This window comes from Salmo salar, chromosome 09 (assembly GCF_965601325.2).
Source record: "Salmo salar chromosome 09, fSalSal1, whole genome shotgun sequence".
NCBI classification, from domain to species: domain Eukaryota; kingdom Metazoa; phylum Chordata; class Actinopteri; order Salmoniformes; family Salmonidae; genus Salmo; species Salmo salar.
The window spans coordinates 74,496,775-74,512,128 of NC_138299.1; the positions used below are offsets into that span (position 1 = coordinate 74,496,775).

Here is a 15,354-nt window from a genome sequence, read left to right on the forward strand (position 1 = left end):
TCAGCGAATGGGGCGGTGAAGCGTGAGGTAATACAGTAGGGGGAGTGCGAGTGCTTCTTAAATGTATTGTTTTATGCATTCTCCTCACTCTTGACCTCACAAAGAACGTACTCAAAAGAATGTAGTGGAGAATACAATCGGAGCATGAGTGTGGAGCATCGTAGTATGTTTGGAGAAACACCCCTAGAGTTTGAGAGTTACAAGCCCCCAGTCACCCAGTAACTTTTGAACTGTCCCTAAATAATCCTATTAAAACACTGCATGAGAAATATGTCATCAACTCAAAACAATTGAAAGTACATAGTATAAAACACTACTTAGCCTAATATGTTATTAAAAGCGATGATAGCATCGTCTACCGATAGGTCTGTTCTGAATTCATATTTCAACTCGTCACCATGCTCTACCTTCCACTCGTGTTTCCCAACTGTAGTCCTCGGGAACCCCCAACAACAGACATTTACATTTTAGAGCCAGACAAGCACACTTGATTCAATTTGTTAACTAATCCTTCGATTAGTTAAATCAGTCCAGAGCTACAACAACAATGTGTGCTGATTGAACCAAACTAAATAATTGGAGGATGCGGGCATCGATCCCGCTACCTCTCGCATGCTAAGCGAGCGCTCTACCATTTGAGCTAATCCCCCTGTGGATCCAGTAAGAAGTATGAAATCTCAATGACCGCACTGCCAAATCCCCCGTCAACAAGAAAGGATACTTTTTTATAAAGTATGCTTGCTTCAGCTGTCTAAAAGTATTTTTCATGGTCGTTCAGTAACGGTTGAAGCAGTGACTGCAGTAAGCCTAGTGGTGGAAATAGTTGTATTGTATGGTTAGTGAGTTTGGGGTTAGCAGAAAAACTTGTGAGACTGGAGTTCCCCCTGCTGGCTGTCTGTGGAATAACATCAGGATCAGATGATCGTGGGGAAATAAATGCATGTTGGTCGCCCGAACATGGTCACTGTTTTCCTGTCTTTTGTCGTTCTTATGCTCACTGCGTCTCAGTGGGTCGGTCCAAGGCCTTTCTACTGTAAGCAGAGGAGAGGACAGCCTTCCAGTAGAATAAATAGAGGCACAGCTCCCAACATTTACTAACAAATGAACAGCTACTAAATCAAAGATCTGTCTCATAAACTACACATGTGCCTACATGTGATAACGAAAGGGGATTGTTGCATTACCCCAAGCGACCACAGAATTTGTCCCTTTAATTTAAGTAATAATTAGGTGGTTTGGTGGGATTTCCTAAATTCCAGTGTGTTTCTGCTTGCCACAACAAAGGCAAAAGAGAGAATGAACTGGCACAGAGACTAAGATATTAGGACCTGTTTAGTAGCGAAAAGAAGGCTGTCCATCATATCGCAAAGCCATTATGACAAGGGCTCCTCCCCTGTAGGATAACTAATAATAATAATGATTTATTCTATATAGCACTTTTCATTACACACAGAATCTCAGAGTAGCTTTAGAAACGAAAATAAATTCAAGGTGATCTGGTACATACTTGGTCGATGGCTTCCACAGCTTCAGATGATAATAATAAGATGGAGAGTGATGGAGTCTGTAGTTAGAGGAGTTGAGGCAGTAAGGCAGTTCACTTCAGATATTTTGCTCGCACTTGTATGTGCTAGAGATTTGTGCTACATACCAATTATTTTCAATATAGAGATAGAAATATATGTATAACTCCTGTTATTTTTGTTTTACCTTTTAATAAAGCACTAAAATTGTGATCTCTCTTAATGGTTCATGAGTCATTTGGTATTGTTCGGCATGTTTACCTGCCTACGTACCTTATATCGCAAGCCCATAATTAGTCAATAGGGCTGACTGGCTAGCTGATAGCCACAACAAATTGTTAGCTAGCTACTGTAACCATGAAGAATTGACATCTATCTTGCATAATATTAGTTTTAGGTCATTTTTTCCTGTTTAACTATCTGGCTAGCTAAATTATTACGATTCACATATTTAGCTGATAATTATGAAGTCAAACGTTTGCTTTGTGTATATCTTGTTTCGTCTATTGTTGACATTGTCCTGGCTGGAAGGAGGTTCAGCGAATGGGGCGGTGAAGCGTGAGGTAATACAGTAGGGGGAGTGCGAGTGCTTCTTAAATGTATTGTTTTATGCATTCTCCTCACTCTTGACCTCACAAACAACGTACTCAAAAGAATGTAGTGGAGAATACAATCGGAGCATGAGTGTGGAGCATCGTAGTATGTTTGGAGAAACACCCCTAGAGTTTGAGAGTTACAAGCCCCCAGTCACCCAGTAACTTTTGAACTGTCCCTAAATAATCCTATTAAAACACTGCATGAGAAATATGTCTTCAACTCAAAACAATTGAAAGTACATAGTATAAAACACTACTTAGCCTAATATGTTATTAAAAGCCATGATAGCATCGTCTACCGATAGGTCTGTTCTGAATTCATATTTCAACTCGTCACCATGCTCTACCTTCCACTCGTGTTTCCCAACTGTAGTCCTCGGGAACCCCCAACAACAGACATTTACCTTTTAGAGCCAGACAAGCACACTTGATTCAATTTGTTAACTAATCCTTCGATTAGTTAAATCAGTCCAGAGCTACAACAACAATGTGTGCTGATTGAACCAAACTAAATAATTGGAGGATGCGGGCATCGATCCCGCTACCTCTCGCATGCTAAGCGAGCGCTCTACCATTTGAGCTAATCCCCCTGTGCATCCAGTAAGAAGTATGAAATCTCAATGACCGCACTGCCAAATCCCTCGTCAACAAGAAAGGATACTTTTTTATAAAGTATGCTTGCTTCAGCTGTCTAAAAGTATTTTTCATGGTCGTTCAGTAACGGTTGAAGCAGTGACTGCAGTAAGCCTAGTGGTGGAAATAGTTGTATTGTATGGTTAGTGAGTTTGGGGTTAGCAGAAAAACTTGTGAGTCTGGAGTTCCCCCTGCTGGCTGTCTGTGGAATAACGTCAGGATCAGATGATCGTGGGGAAATAAATGCATGTTGGTCGCCCGAACATGGTCACTGTTTTCCTGTCTTTTGTCGTTCTTATGCTCACTGCGTCTCAGTGGGTCGGTCCAAGGCCTTTCTACTGTAAGCAGAGGAGAGGACAGCCTTCCAGTAGAATAAATAGAGGCACAGCTCCCAACATTTACTAACAAATGAACAGCTACTAAATCAAAGATCTGTCTCATAAACTACACATGTGCCTACATGTGATAACGAAAGGGGATTGTTGCATTACCCCAAGCGACCACAGAATTTGTCCCTTTAATTTAAGTAATAATTAGGTGGTTTGGTGGGATTTCCTAAATTCCAGTGTGTTTCTGCTTGCCACAACAAAGGCAAAAGAGAGAATGAACTGGCACAGAGACTAAGATATTAGGACCTGTTTAGTAGCGAAAAGAAGGCTGTCCATCATATCGCAAAGCCATTATGACAAGGGCTCCTCCCCTGTAGGATAACTAATAATAATAATGATTTATTCTATATAGCACTTTTCATTACACACAGAATCTCAGAGTAGCTTTAGAAACGAAAATAAATTCAAGGTGATCTGGTACATACTTGGTCGATGGCTTCCACAGCTTCAGATGATAATAATAAGATGGAGAGTGATGGAGTCTGTAGTTAGAGGAGTTGAGGCAGTAAGGCAGTTCACTTCAGATATTTTGCTCGCACTTGTATGTGCTACAGATTTGTGCTACATACCAATTATTTTCAATATAGAGATAGAAATATATGTATAACTCCTGTTATTTTTGTTTGACCTTTTAATAAAGCACTAAAATTGTGATCTCTCTTAATGGTTCATGAATCATTTGGTATTGTTCGGCATGTTTACCTGCCTACGTACCTTATATCGCAAGCCCATAATTAGTCAATAGGGCTGACTGGCTAGCTGATAGCCACAACGAATTGTTAGCTAGCTACTGTAACCATGAAGAATTGACATCTATCTTGCATAATATTAGTTTTAGGTCATTTTTTCCTGTTTAACTATCTGGCTAGCTAAATTATTACGATTCACATATTTAGCTGATAATTATGAAGTCAAACGTTTGCTTTGTGTATATCTTGTTTCGTCTATTGTTGACATTGTCCTGGCTGGAAGGAGGTTCAGCGAATGGGGCGGTGAAGCGTGAGGTTATACAGTAGGGGGAGTGCGAGTGCTTCTTAAATGTATTGTTTTATGCATTCTCCTCACTCTTGACCTCACAAAGAACGTACTCAAAAGAATGTAGTGGAGAATACAATCGGAGCATGAGTGTGGAGCATCGTAGTATGTTTGGAGAAACACCCCTAGAGTTTGAGAGTTACAAACCCCCAGTCACCCAGTAACTTTTGAACTGTCCCTAAATAATCCTATTAAAACACTGCATGAGAAATATGTCATCAACTCAAAACAATTGAAAGTACATAGTATAAAACACTACTTAGCCTAATATGTTATTAAAAGCCATGATAGCATCGTCTACCGATAGGTCTGTTCTGAATTCATATTTCAACTCGTCACCATGCTCTACCTTCCACTCGTGTTTCCCAACTGTAGTCCTCGGGAACCCCCAACAATAGACATTTACATTTTAGAGCCAGACAAGCACACTTGATTCAATTTGTTAACTAATCCTTCGATTAGTTAAATCAGTCCAGAGCTACAACAACAATGTGTGCTGATTGAACCAAACTAAATAATTGGAGGATGCGGGCATCGATCCCGCTACCTCTCGCATGCTAAGCGAGCGCTCTACCATTTGAGCTAATCCCCCTGTGCATCCAGTAAGAAGTATGAAATCTCAATGACCGCACTGCCAAATCCCCCGTCAACAAGAAAGGATACTTTTTTATAAAGTATGCTTGCTTCAGCTGTCTAAAAGTATTTTTCATGGTCGTTCAGTAACGGTTGAAGCAGTGACTGCAGTAAGCCTAGTGGTGGAAATAGTTGTATTGTATGGTTAGTGAGTTTGGGGTTAGCAGAAAAACTTGTGAGTCTGGAGTTCCCCCTGCTGGCTGTCTGTGGAATAACATCAGGATCAGATGATCGTGGGGAAATAAATGCATGTTGGTCGCCCGAACATGGTCACTGTTTTCCTGTCTTTTGTCGTTCTTATGTTCACTGCGTCTCAGTGGGTCGGTCCAAGGCCTTTCTACTGTAAGCAGAGGAGAGGACAGCCTTCCAGTAGAATAAATAGAGGCACAGCTCCCAACATTTACTAACAAATGAACAGCTACTAAATCAAAGATCTGTCTCATAAACTACACATGTGCCTACATGTGATAACGAAAGGGGATTGTTGCATTACCCCAAGCGACCACAGAATTTGTCCCTTTAATTTAAGTAATAATTAGGTGGTTTGGTGGGATTTCCTAAATTCCAGTGTGTTTCTGCTTGCCACAACAAAGGCAAAAGAGAGAATGAACTGGCACAGAGACTAAGATATTAGGACCTGTTTAGTAGCGAAAAGAAGGCTGTCCATCATATCGCAAAGCCATTATGACAAGGGCTCCTCCTCCCCTGTAGGATAACTAATAATAATAATGATTTATTCTATATAGCACGTTTCATTACACACAGAATCTCAAAGTAGCTTTAGAAACGAAAATAAATTCAAGGTGATCTGGTACATACTTGGCCGATGGCTTCCACAGCTTCAGATGATAATAATAAGATGGAGAGTGATGGAGTCTGTAGTTAGAGGAGTTGAGGCAGTAAGGCAGTTCACTTCAGATATTTTGCTCGCACTTGTATGTGCTAGAGATTTGTGCTACATATCAATTATTTTCAATATAGAGATAGAAATATATGGATAACTCCTGTTATTTTGTTTTACCTTTTAATAAAGCACTAAAATTGTGATCTCTCTTAATGGTTCATGAGTCATTTGGTATTGTTCGGCATGTTTACCGGCCTTACGTACCTTATATCGCAAGCCCATAATTAGTCAATAGGGGCTGACTGGCTAGCTGATAGCCACAACGAATTGTTAGCTAGCTACTGTAACCATGAAGAATTGACATCTATCTTGCATAATATTAGTTTTAGGTCATTTTTTCCTGTTTAACTATCTGGCTAGCTAAATTATTACGATTCACATATTTAGCTGATAATTATGAAGTCAAACGTTTGCTTTGTGTATATCTTGTTTCGTCTATTGTTGACATTGTCCTGGCTGGAAGGAGGTTCAGCGAATGGGGCGGTGAAGCGTGAGGTAATACAGTAGGGGGAGTGCGAGTGCTTCTTAAATGTATTGTTTTATGCATTCTCCTCACTCTTGACCTCACAAGAACGTACTCAAAAGAATGTAGTGGAGAATACAATCGGAGCATGAGTGTGGAGCATCGTAGTATGTTTGGAGAAACACCCCTAGAGTTTGAGAGTTACGAGCCCCCAGTCACCCAGTAACTTTTGAACTGTCCCTAAATAATCCTATTAAAACACTGCATGAGAAATATGTCATCAACTCAAAACAATTGAAAGTACATAGTATAAAACACTACTTAGCCTAATATGTTATTAAAAGCCATGATAGCATCGTCTACCGATAGGTCTCTTCTGAATTCATATTTCAACTCGTCACCATGCTCTACCTTCCACTCGTGTTTCCCAACTGTAGTCCTCGGGAACCCCCAACAATAGACATTTACATTTTAGAGCCAGACAAGCACACTTGATTCAATTTGTTAACTAATCCTTCGATTAGTTAAATCAGTCCAGAGCTACAACAACAATGTGTGCTGATTGAACCAAACTAAATAATTGGAAGATGCGGGCATCGATCCCGCTACCTCTCGCATGCTAAGCGAGCGCTCTACCATTTGAGCTAATCCCCCTGTGCATCCAGTAAGAAGTATGAAATCTCAATGACCGCACTGCCAAATCCCCCGTCAACAAGAAAGGATACTTTTTTATAAAGTATGCTTGCTTCAGCTGTCTAAAAGTATTTTTCATGGTCGTTCAGTAACGGTTGAAGCAGTGACTGCAGTAAGCCTAGTGGTGGAAATAGTTGTATTGTATGGTTAGTGAGTTTGGGGTTAGCAGAAAAACTTGTGAGTCTGGAGTTCCCCCTGCTGGCTGTCTGTGGAATAACGTCAGGATCAGATGATCGTGGGGAAATAAATGCATGTTGGTCGCCCGAACATGGTCACTGTTTTCCTGTCTTTTGTCGTTCTTCTGCTCACTGCGTCTCAGTGGGTCGGTCCAAGGCCTTTCTACTGTAAGCAGAGGAGAGGACAGCCTTCCAGTAGAATAGATAGAGGCACAGCTCCCAACATTTACTAACAAATGAACAGCTACTAAATCAAAGATCTGTCTCATAAACTACACATGTGCCTACATGTGATAACGAAAGGGGATTGTTGCATTACCCCAAGCGACCACAGAATTTGTCCCTTTAATTTAAGTAATAATTAGGTGGTTTGGTGGGATTTCCTAAATTCCAGTGTGTTTCTGCTTGCCACAACAAAGGCAAAAGAGAGAATGAACTGGCACAGAAACTAAGATATTAGGACCTGTTTAGTAGCGAAAAGAAGGCTGTCCATCATATCGCAAAGCCATTATGACAAGGGCTCCTCCTCCCCTGTAGGATAACTAATAATAATAATGATTTATTCTATATAGCACTTTTCATTACACACAGAATCTCAAAGTAGCTTTAGAAACGAAAATAAATTCAAGGTGATCTGGTACATACTTGGCCGATGGCTTCCACAGCTTCAGATGATAATAATAAGATGGAGAGTGATGGAGTCTGTAGTTAGAGGAGTTGAGGCAGTAAGGCAGTTCACTTCAGATATTTTGCTCGCACTTGTATGTGCTAGAGATTTGTGCTACATACCAATTATTTTCAATATAGAGATAGAAATATATGTATAACTCCTGTTATTTTTGTTTTACCTTTTAATAAAGCACTAAAATTGTGATCTCTCTTAATGGTTCATGAGTAATTTGGTATTGTTCGGCATGTTTACCTGCCTTACGTACCTTATATCGCAAGCCCATAATTAGTCAATAGGGGCTGACTGGCTAGCTGATAGCCACAACGAATTGTTAGCTAGCTACTGTAACCATGAAGAATTGACATCTATCTTGCATAATATTAGTTTTAGGTCATTTTTTCCTGTTTAACTATCTGGCTAGCTAAATTATTACGATTCACATATTTAGCTGATAATTATGAAGTCAAACGTTTGCTTTGTGTATATCTTGTTTCGTCTATTGTTGACATTGTCCTGGCTGGAAGGAGGTTCAGCGAATGGGGCGGTGAAGCGTGAGGTAATACAGTAGGGGGAGTGCGAGTGCTTCTTAAATGTATTGTTTTATGCATTCTCCTCACTCTTGACCTCACAAGAACGTACTCAAAAGAATGTAGTGGAGAATACAATCGGAGCATGAGTGTGGAGCATCGTAGTATGTTTGGAGAAACACCCCTAGAGTTTGAAAGTTACGAGCCCCCAGTCACCCAGTAACTTTTGAACTGTCCCTAAATAATCCTATTAAAACACTGCATGAGAAATATGTCATCAACTCAAAACAATTGAAAGTACATAGTATAAAACACTACTTAGCCTAATATGTTATTAAAAGCCATGATAGCATCGTCTACCGATAGGTCTGTTCTGAATTCATATTTCAACTCGTCACCATGCTCTACCTTCCACTCGTGTTTCCCAACTGTAGTCCTCGGGAACCCCCAACAATAGACATTTACATTTTAGAGCCAGACAAGCACACTTGATTCAATTTGTTAACTAATCCTTCGATTAGTTAAATCAGTCCAGAGCTACAACAACAATGTGTGCTGATTGAACCAAACTAAATAATTGGAAGATGCGGGCATCAATCCCGCTACCTCTCGCATGCTAAGCGAGCGCTCTACCATTTGAGCTAATCCCCCTGTGCATCCAGTAAGAAGTATGAAATCTCAATGACCGCACTGCCAAATCCCCCGTCAACAAGAAAGGATACTTTTTTATAAAGTATGCTTGCTTCAGCTGTCTAAAAGTATTTTTCATGGTCGTTCAGTAACGGTTGAAGCAGTGACTGCAGTAAGCCTAGTGGTGGAAATAGTTGTATTGTATGGTTAGTGAGTTTGGGGTTAGCAGAAAAACTTGTGAGTCTGGAGTTCCCCCTGCTGGCTGTCTGTGGAATAACATCAGGATCAGATGATCGTGGGGAAATAAATGCATGTTGGTCGCCCGAACATGGTCACTGTTTTCCTGTCTTTTGTCGTTCTTATGCTCACTGCGTCTCAGTGGGTCGGTCCAAGGCCTTTCTACTGTAAGCAGAGGAGAGGACAGCCTTCCAGTAGAATAAATAGAGGCACAGCTCCCAACATTTACTAACAAATGAACAGCTACTAAATCAAAGATCTGTCTCATAAACTACACGTGCCTACATGTGATAACGAAAGGGGATTGTTGCATTACCCCAAGCGACCACAGAATTTGTCCCTTTAATTTAAGTAATAATTAGGTGGTTTGGTGGGATTTCCTAAATTCCAGTGTGTTTCTGCTTGCCACAACAAAGGCAAAAGAGAGAATGAACTGGCACAGAGACTAAGATATTAGGACCTGTTTAGTAGCGAAAAGAAGGCTGTCCATCATATCGCAAAGCCATTATGACAAGGGCTCCTCCTCCCCTGTAGGATAACTAATAATAATAATGATTTATTCTATATAGCACTTTTCATTACACACAGAATCTCAAAGTAGCTTTAGAAACGAAAATAAATTCAAGGTGATCTGGTACATACTTGGCCGATGGCTTCCACAGCTTCAGATGATAATAATAAGATGGAGAGTGATGGAGTCTGTAGTTAGAGGAGTTGAGGCAGTAAGGCAGTTCACTTCAGATATTTTGCTCGCACTTGTATGTGCTAGAGATTTGTGCTACATACCAATTATTTTCAATATAGAGATAGAAATATATGTATAACTCCTGTTATTTTTGTTTTACCTTTTAATAAAGCACTAAAATTGTGATCTCTCTTAATGGTTCATGAGTAATTTGGTATTGTTCGGCATGTTTACCTGCCTACGTACCTTATATCGCAAGCCCATAATTAGTCAATAGGGCTGACTGGCTAGCTGATAGCCACAACGAATTGTTAGCTAGCTACTGTAACCATGAAGAATTGACATCTATCTTGCATAATATTAGTTTTAGGTCATTTTTTCCTGTTTAACTATCTGGCTAGCTAAATTATTACGATTCACATATTTAGCTGATAATTATGAAGTCAAACGTTTGCTTTGTGTATATCTTGTTTCGTCGATTGTTGACATTGTCCTGGCTGGAAGGAGGTTCAGCGAATGGGGCGGTGAAGCGTGAGGTAATACAGTAGGGGGAGTGCGAGTGCTTCTTAAATGTATTGTTTTATGCATTCTCCTCACTCTTGACCTCACAAGAACGTACTCAAAATAATGTAGTGGAGAATACAATCGGAGCGTGAGTGTGGAGCATCGTAGTATGTTTGGAGAAACACCCCTAGAGTTTGAGAGTTACGAGCCCCCAGTCACCCAGTAACTTTTGAACTGTCCCTAAATAATCCTATTAAAACACTGCATGAGAAATATGTCATCAACTCAAAACAATTGAAAGTACATAGTATAAAACACTACTTAGCCTAATATGTTATTAAAAGCCATGATAGCATCGTCTACCGATAGGTCTGTTCTGAATTCATATTTCAACTCGTCACCATGCTCTACCTTCCACTCGTGTTTCCCAACTGTAGTCCTCGGGAACCCCCAACAATAGACATTTACATTTTAGAGCCAGACAAGCACACTTGATTCAATTTGTTAACTAATCCTTCGATTAGTTAAATCAGTCCAGAGCTACAACAACAATGTGTGCTGATTGAACCAAACTAAATAATTGGAAGATGCGGGCATCGATCCCGCTACCTCTCGCATGCTAAGCGAGCGCTCTACCATTTGAGCTAATCCCCCTGTGCTTCCAGTAAGAAGTATGAAATCTCAATGACCGCACTGCCAAATCCCCCGTCAACAAGAAAGGATACTTTTTTATAAAGTATGCTTGCTTCAGCTGTCTAAAAGTATTTTTCATGGTCGTTCAGTAACGGTTGAAGCAGTGACTGCAGTAAGCCTAGTGGTGGAAATAGTTGTATTGTATGGTTAGTGAGTTTGGGGTTAGCAGAAAAACTTGTGAGTCTGGAGTTCCCCCTGCTGGCTGTCTGTGGAATAACGTCAGGATCAGATGATCGTGGGGAAATAAATGCATGTTGGTCGCCCGAACATGGTCACTGTTTTCCTGTCTTTTGTCGTTCTTATGCTCACTGCGTCTCAGTGGGTCGGTCCAAGGCCTTTCTACTGTAAGCAGAGGAGAGGACAGCCTTCCAGTAGAATAAATAGAGGCACAGCTCCCAACATTTACTAACAAATGAACAGCTACTAAATCAAAGATCTGTCTCATAAACTACACATGTGCCTACATGTGATAACGAAAGGGGATTGTTGCATTACCCCAAGCGACCACAGAATTTGTCCCTTTAATTTAAGTAATAATTAGGTGGTTTGGTGGGATTTCCTAAATTCCAGTGTGTTTCTGCTTGCCACAACAAAGGCAAAAGAGAGAATGAACTGGCACAGAGACTAAGATATTAGGACCTGTTTAGTAGCGAAAAGAAGGCTGTCCATCATATCGCAAAGCCATTATGACAAGGGCTCCTCCTCCCCTGTAGGATAACTAATAATAATAATGATTTATTCTATATAGCACTTTTCATTACACACAGAATCTCAAAGTAGCTTTAGAAACGAAAATAAATTCAAGGTGATCTGGTACATACTTGGCCGATGGCTTCCACAGCTTCAGATGATAATAATAAGATGGAGAGTGATGGAGTCTGTAGTTAGAGGAGTTGAGGCAGTAAGGCAGTTCACTTCAGATATTTTGCTCGCACTTGTATGTGCTAGAGATTTGTGCTACATACCAATTATTTTCAATATAGAGATAGAAATATATGTATAACTCCTGTTATTTTTGTTTTACCTTTTAATAAAGCACTAAAATTGTGATCTCTCTTAATGGTTCATGAGTAATTTGGTATTGTTCGGCATGTTTACCTGCCTACGTACCTTATATCGCAAGCCCATAATTAGTCAATAGGGCTGACTGGCTAGCTGATAGCCACAACGAATTGTTAGCTAGCTACTGTAACCATGAAGAATTGACATCTATCTTGCATAATATTAGTTTTAGGTCATTTTTTCCTGTTTAACTATCTGGCTAGCTAAATTATTACGATTCACATATTTAGCTGATAATTATGAAGTCAAACGTTTGCTTTGTGTATATCTTGTTTCGTCGATTGTTGACATTGTCCTGGCTGGAAGGAGGTTCAGCGAATGGGGCGGTGAAGCGTGAGGTAATACAGTAGGGGGAGTGCGAGTGCTTCTTAAATGTATTGTTTTATGCATTCTCCTCACTCTTGACCTCACAAGAACGTACTCAAAATAATGTAGTGGAGAATACAATCGGAGCGTGAGTGTGGAGCATCGTAGTATGTTTGGAGAAACACCCCTAGAGTTTGAGAGTTACGAGCCCCCAGTCACCCAGTAACTTTTGAACTGTCCCTAAATAATCCTATTAAAACACTGCATGAGAAATATGTCATCAACTCAAAACAATTGAAAGTACATAGTATAAAACACTACTTAGCCTAATATGTTATTAAAAGCCATGATAGCATCGTCTACCGATAGGTCTGTTCTGAATTCATATTTCAACTCGTCACCATGCTCTACCTTCCACTCGTGTTTCCCAACTGTAGTCCTCGGGAACCCCCAACAATAGACATTTACATTTTAGAGCCAGACAAGCACACTTGATTCAATTTGTTAACTAATCCTTCGATTAGTTAAATCAGTCCAGAGCTACAACAACAATGTGTGCTGATTGAACCAAACTAAATAATTGGAGGATGGGGGCATCGATCCCGCTACCTCTCGCATGCTAAGCGAGCGCGCTACCATTTGAGCTAATCCCCCTGTGCATCCAGTAAGAAGTATGAAATCTCAATGACCGCACTGCCAAATCCCTCGTCAACAAGAAAGGATACTTTTTTATAAAGTATGCTTGCTTCAGCTGTCTAAAAGTATTTTTCATGGTCGTTCAGTAACGGTTGAAGCAGTGACTGCAGTAAGCCTAGTGGTGGAAATAGTTGTATTGTATGGTTAGTGAGTTTGGGGTTAGCAGAAAAACTTGTGAGTCTGGAGTTCCCCCTGCTGGCTGTCTGTGGAATAACATCAGGATCAGATGATCGTGGGGAAATAAATGCATGTTGGTCGCCCGAACATGGTCACTGTTTTCCTGTCTTTTGTCGTTCTTATGCTCACTGCGTCTCAGTGGGTCGGTCCAAGGCCTTTCTACTGTAAGCAGAGGAGAGGACAGCCTTCCAGTAGAATAAATAGAGGCACAGCTCCCAACATTTACTAACAAATGAACAGCTACTAAATCAAAGATCTGTCTCATAAACTACACATGTGCCTACATGTGATAACGAAAGGGGATTGTTGCATTACCCCAAGCGACCGCAGAATTTGTCCCTTTAATTTAATTAATAATTAGGTGGTTTGGTGGGATTTCCTAAATTCCAGTGTGTTTCTGCTTGCCACAACAAAGGCAAAAGAGAGAATGAACTGGCACAGAGACTAAGATATTAGGACCTGTTTAGTAGCGAAAAGAAGGCTGTCCATCATATCGCAAAGCCATTATGACAAGGGCTCCTCCTCCCCTGTAGGATAACTAATAATAATAATGATTTATTCTATATAGCACTTTTCATTACACACAGAATCTCAAAGTAGCTTTAGAAACGAAAATAAATTCAAGGTGATCTGGTACATACTTGGCCGATGGCTTCCACAGCTTCAGATGATAATAATAAGATGGAGAGTGATGGAGTCTGTAGTTAGAGGAGTTGAGGCAGTAAGGCAGTTCACTTCAGATATTTTGCTCGCACTTGTATGTGCTAGAGATTTGTGCTACATACCAATTATTTTCAATATAGAGATAGAAATATATGTATAACTCCTGTTATTTTTGTTTTACCTTTTAATAAAGCACTAAAATTGTGATCTCTCTTAATGGTTCATGAGTAATTTGGTATTGTTCGGCATGTTTACCTGCCTACGTACCTTATATCGCAAGCCCATAATTAGTCAATAGGGCTGACTGGCTAGCTGATAGCCACAACGAATTGTTAGCTAGCTACTGTAACCATGAAGAATTGACATCTATCTTGCATAATATTAGTTTTAGGTCATTTTTTCCTGTTTAACTATCTGGCTAGCTAAATTATTACGATTCACATATTTAGCTGATAATTATGAAGTCAAACGTTTGCTTTGTGTATATCTTGTTTCGTCGATTGTTGACATTGTCCTGGCTGGAAGGAGGTTCAGCGAATGGGGCGGTGAAGCGTGAGGTAATACAGTAGGGGGAGTGCGAGTGCTTCTTAAATGTATTGTTTTATGCATTCTCCTCACTCTTGACCTCACAAGAACGTACTCAAAAGAATGTAGTGGAGAATACAATCGGAGCGTGAGTGTGGAGCATCGTAGTATGTTTGGAGAAACACCCCTAGAGTTTGAGAGTTACGAGCCCCCAGTCACCCAGTAACTTTTGAACTGTCCCTAAATAATCCTATTAAAACACTGCATGAGAAATATGTCATCAACTCAAAACAATTGAAAGTACATAGTATAAAACACTACTTAGCCTAATATGTTATTAAAAGCCATGATAGCATCGTCTACCGATAGGTCTGTTCTGAATTCATATTTCAACTCGTCACCATGCTCTACCTTCCACTCGTGTTTCCCAACTGTAGTCCTCGGGAACCCCCAACAATAGACATTTACATTTTAGAGCCAGACAAGCACACTTGATTCAATTTGTTAACTAATCCTTCGATTAGTTAAATCAGTCCAGAGCTACAACAACAATGTGTGCTGATTGAACCAAACTAAATAATTGGAGGATGCGGGCATCGATCCCGCTACCTCTCGCATGCTAAGCGAGCGCTCTACCATTTGAGCTAATCCCCCTGTGCATCCAGTAAGAAGTATGAAATCTCAATGACCGCACTGCCAAATCCCTCGTTAACAAGAAAGGATACTTTTTTATAAAGTATGCTTGCTTCAGCTGTCTAAAAGTATTTTTCATGGTCGTTCAGTAACGGTTGAAGCAGTGACTGCAGTAAGCCTAGTGGTGGAAATAGTTGTATTGTATGATTAGTGAGTTTGGGGTTAGCAGAAAAACTTGTGAGTCTGGAGTTCCCCCTGCTGGCTGTCTGTGGAATAACATCAGGATCAGATGATCGTGGGG

The 15,354-nt window shown here is 40.3% G+C and overlaps 6 non-coding genes across 6 annotated transcripts; all 6 read right to left on the reverse strand.

The window, feature by feature from the left end:
* Positions 1–577: 577 nt before the first annotated feature.
* trnaa-agc (transfer RNA alanine (anticodon AGC)) lies at positions 578–650 on the reverse strand. The gene has a single exon. It is a non-coding gene; the product is annotated as a tRNA-Ala (tRNA).
* A 1,986-nt stretch (positions 651–2,636) lies between these two features.
* Positions 2,637–2,709, reverse strand: trnaa-agc (transfer RNA alanine (anticodon AGC)). The gene has a single exon. It is a non-coding gene; the product is annotated as a tRNA-Ala (tRNA).
* A 1,986-nt stretch (positions 2,710–4,695) lies between these two features.
* trnaa-agc (transfer RNA alanine (anticodon AGC)) lies at positions 4,696–4,768 on the reverse strand. The gene has a single exon. It is a non-coding gene; the product is annotated as a tRNA-Ala (tRNA).
* Positions 4,769–6,757: 1,989 nt separating this feature from the next.
* On the reverse strand, positions 6,758–6,830 carry trnaa-agc (transfer RNA alanine (anticodon AGC)). Its single transcript has one exon. It is a non-coding gene; the product is annotated as a tRNA-Ala (tRNA).
* A 4,049-nt stretch (positions 6,831–10,879) lies between these two features.
* On the reverse strand, positions 10,880–10,952 carry trnaa-agc (transfer RNA alanine (anticodon AGC)). The gene has a single exon. It is a non-coding gene; the product is annotated as a tRNA-Ala (tRNA).
* Positions 10,953–15,001: 4,049 nt separating this feature from the next.
* trnaa-agc (transfer RNA alanine (anticodon AGC)) lies at positions 15,002–15,074 on the reverse strand. The gene has a single exon. It is a non-coding gene; the product is annotated as a tRNA-Ala (tRNA).
* Between the last annotated feature and the right edge of the window lie 280 nt (positions 15,075–15,354).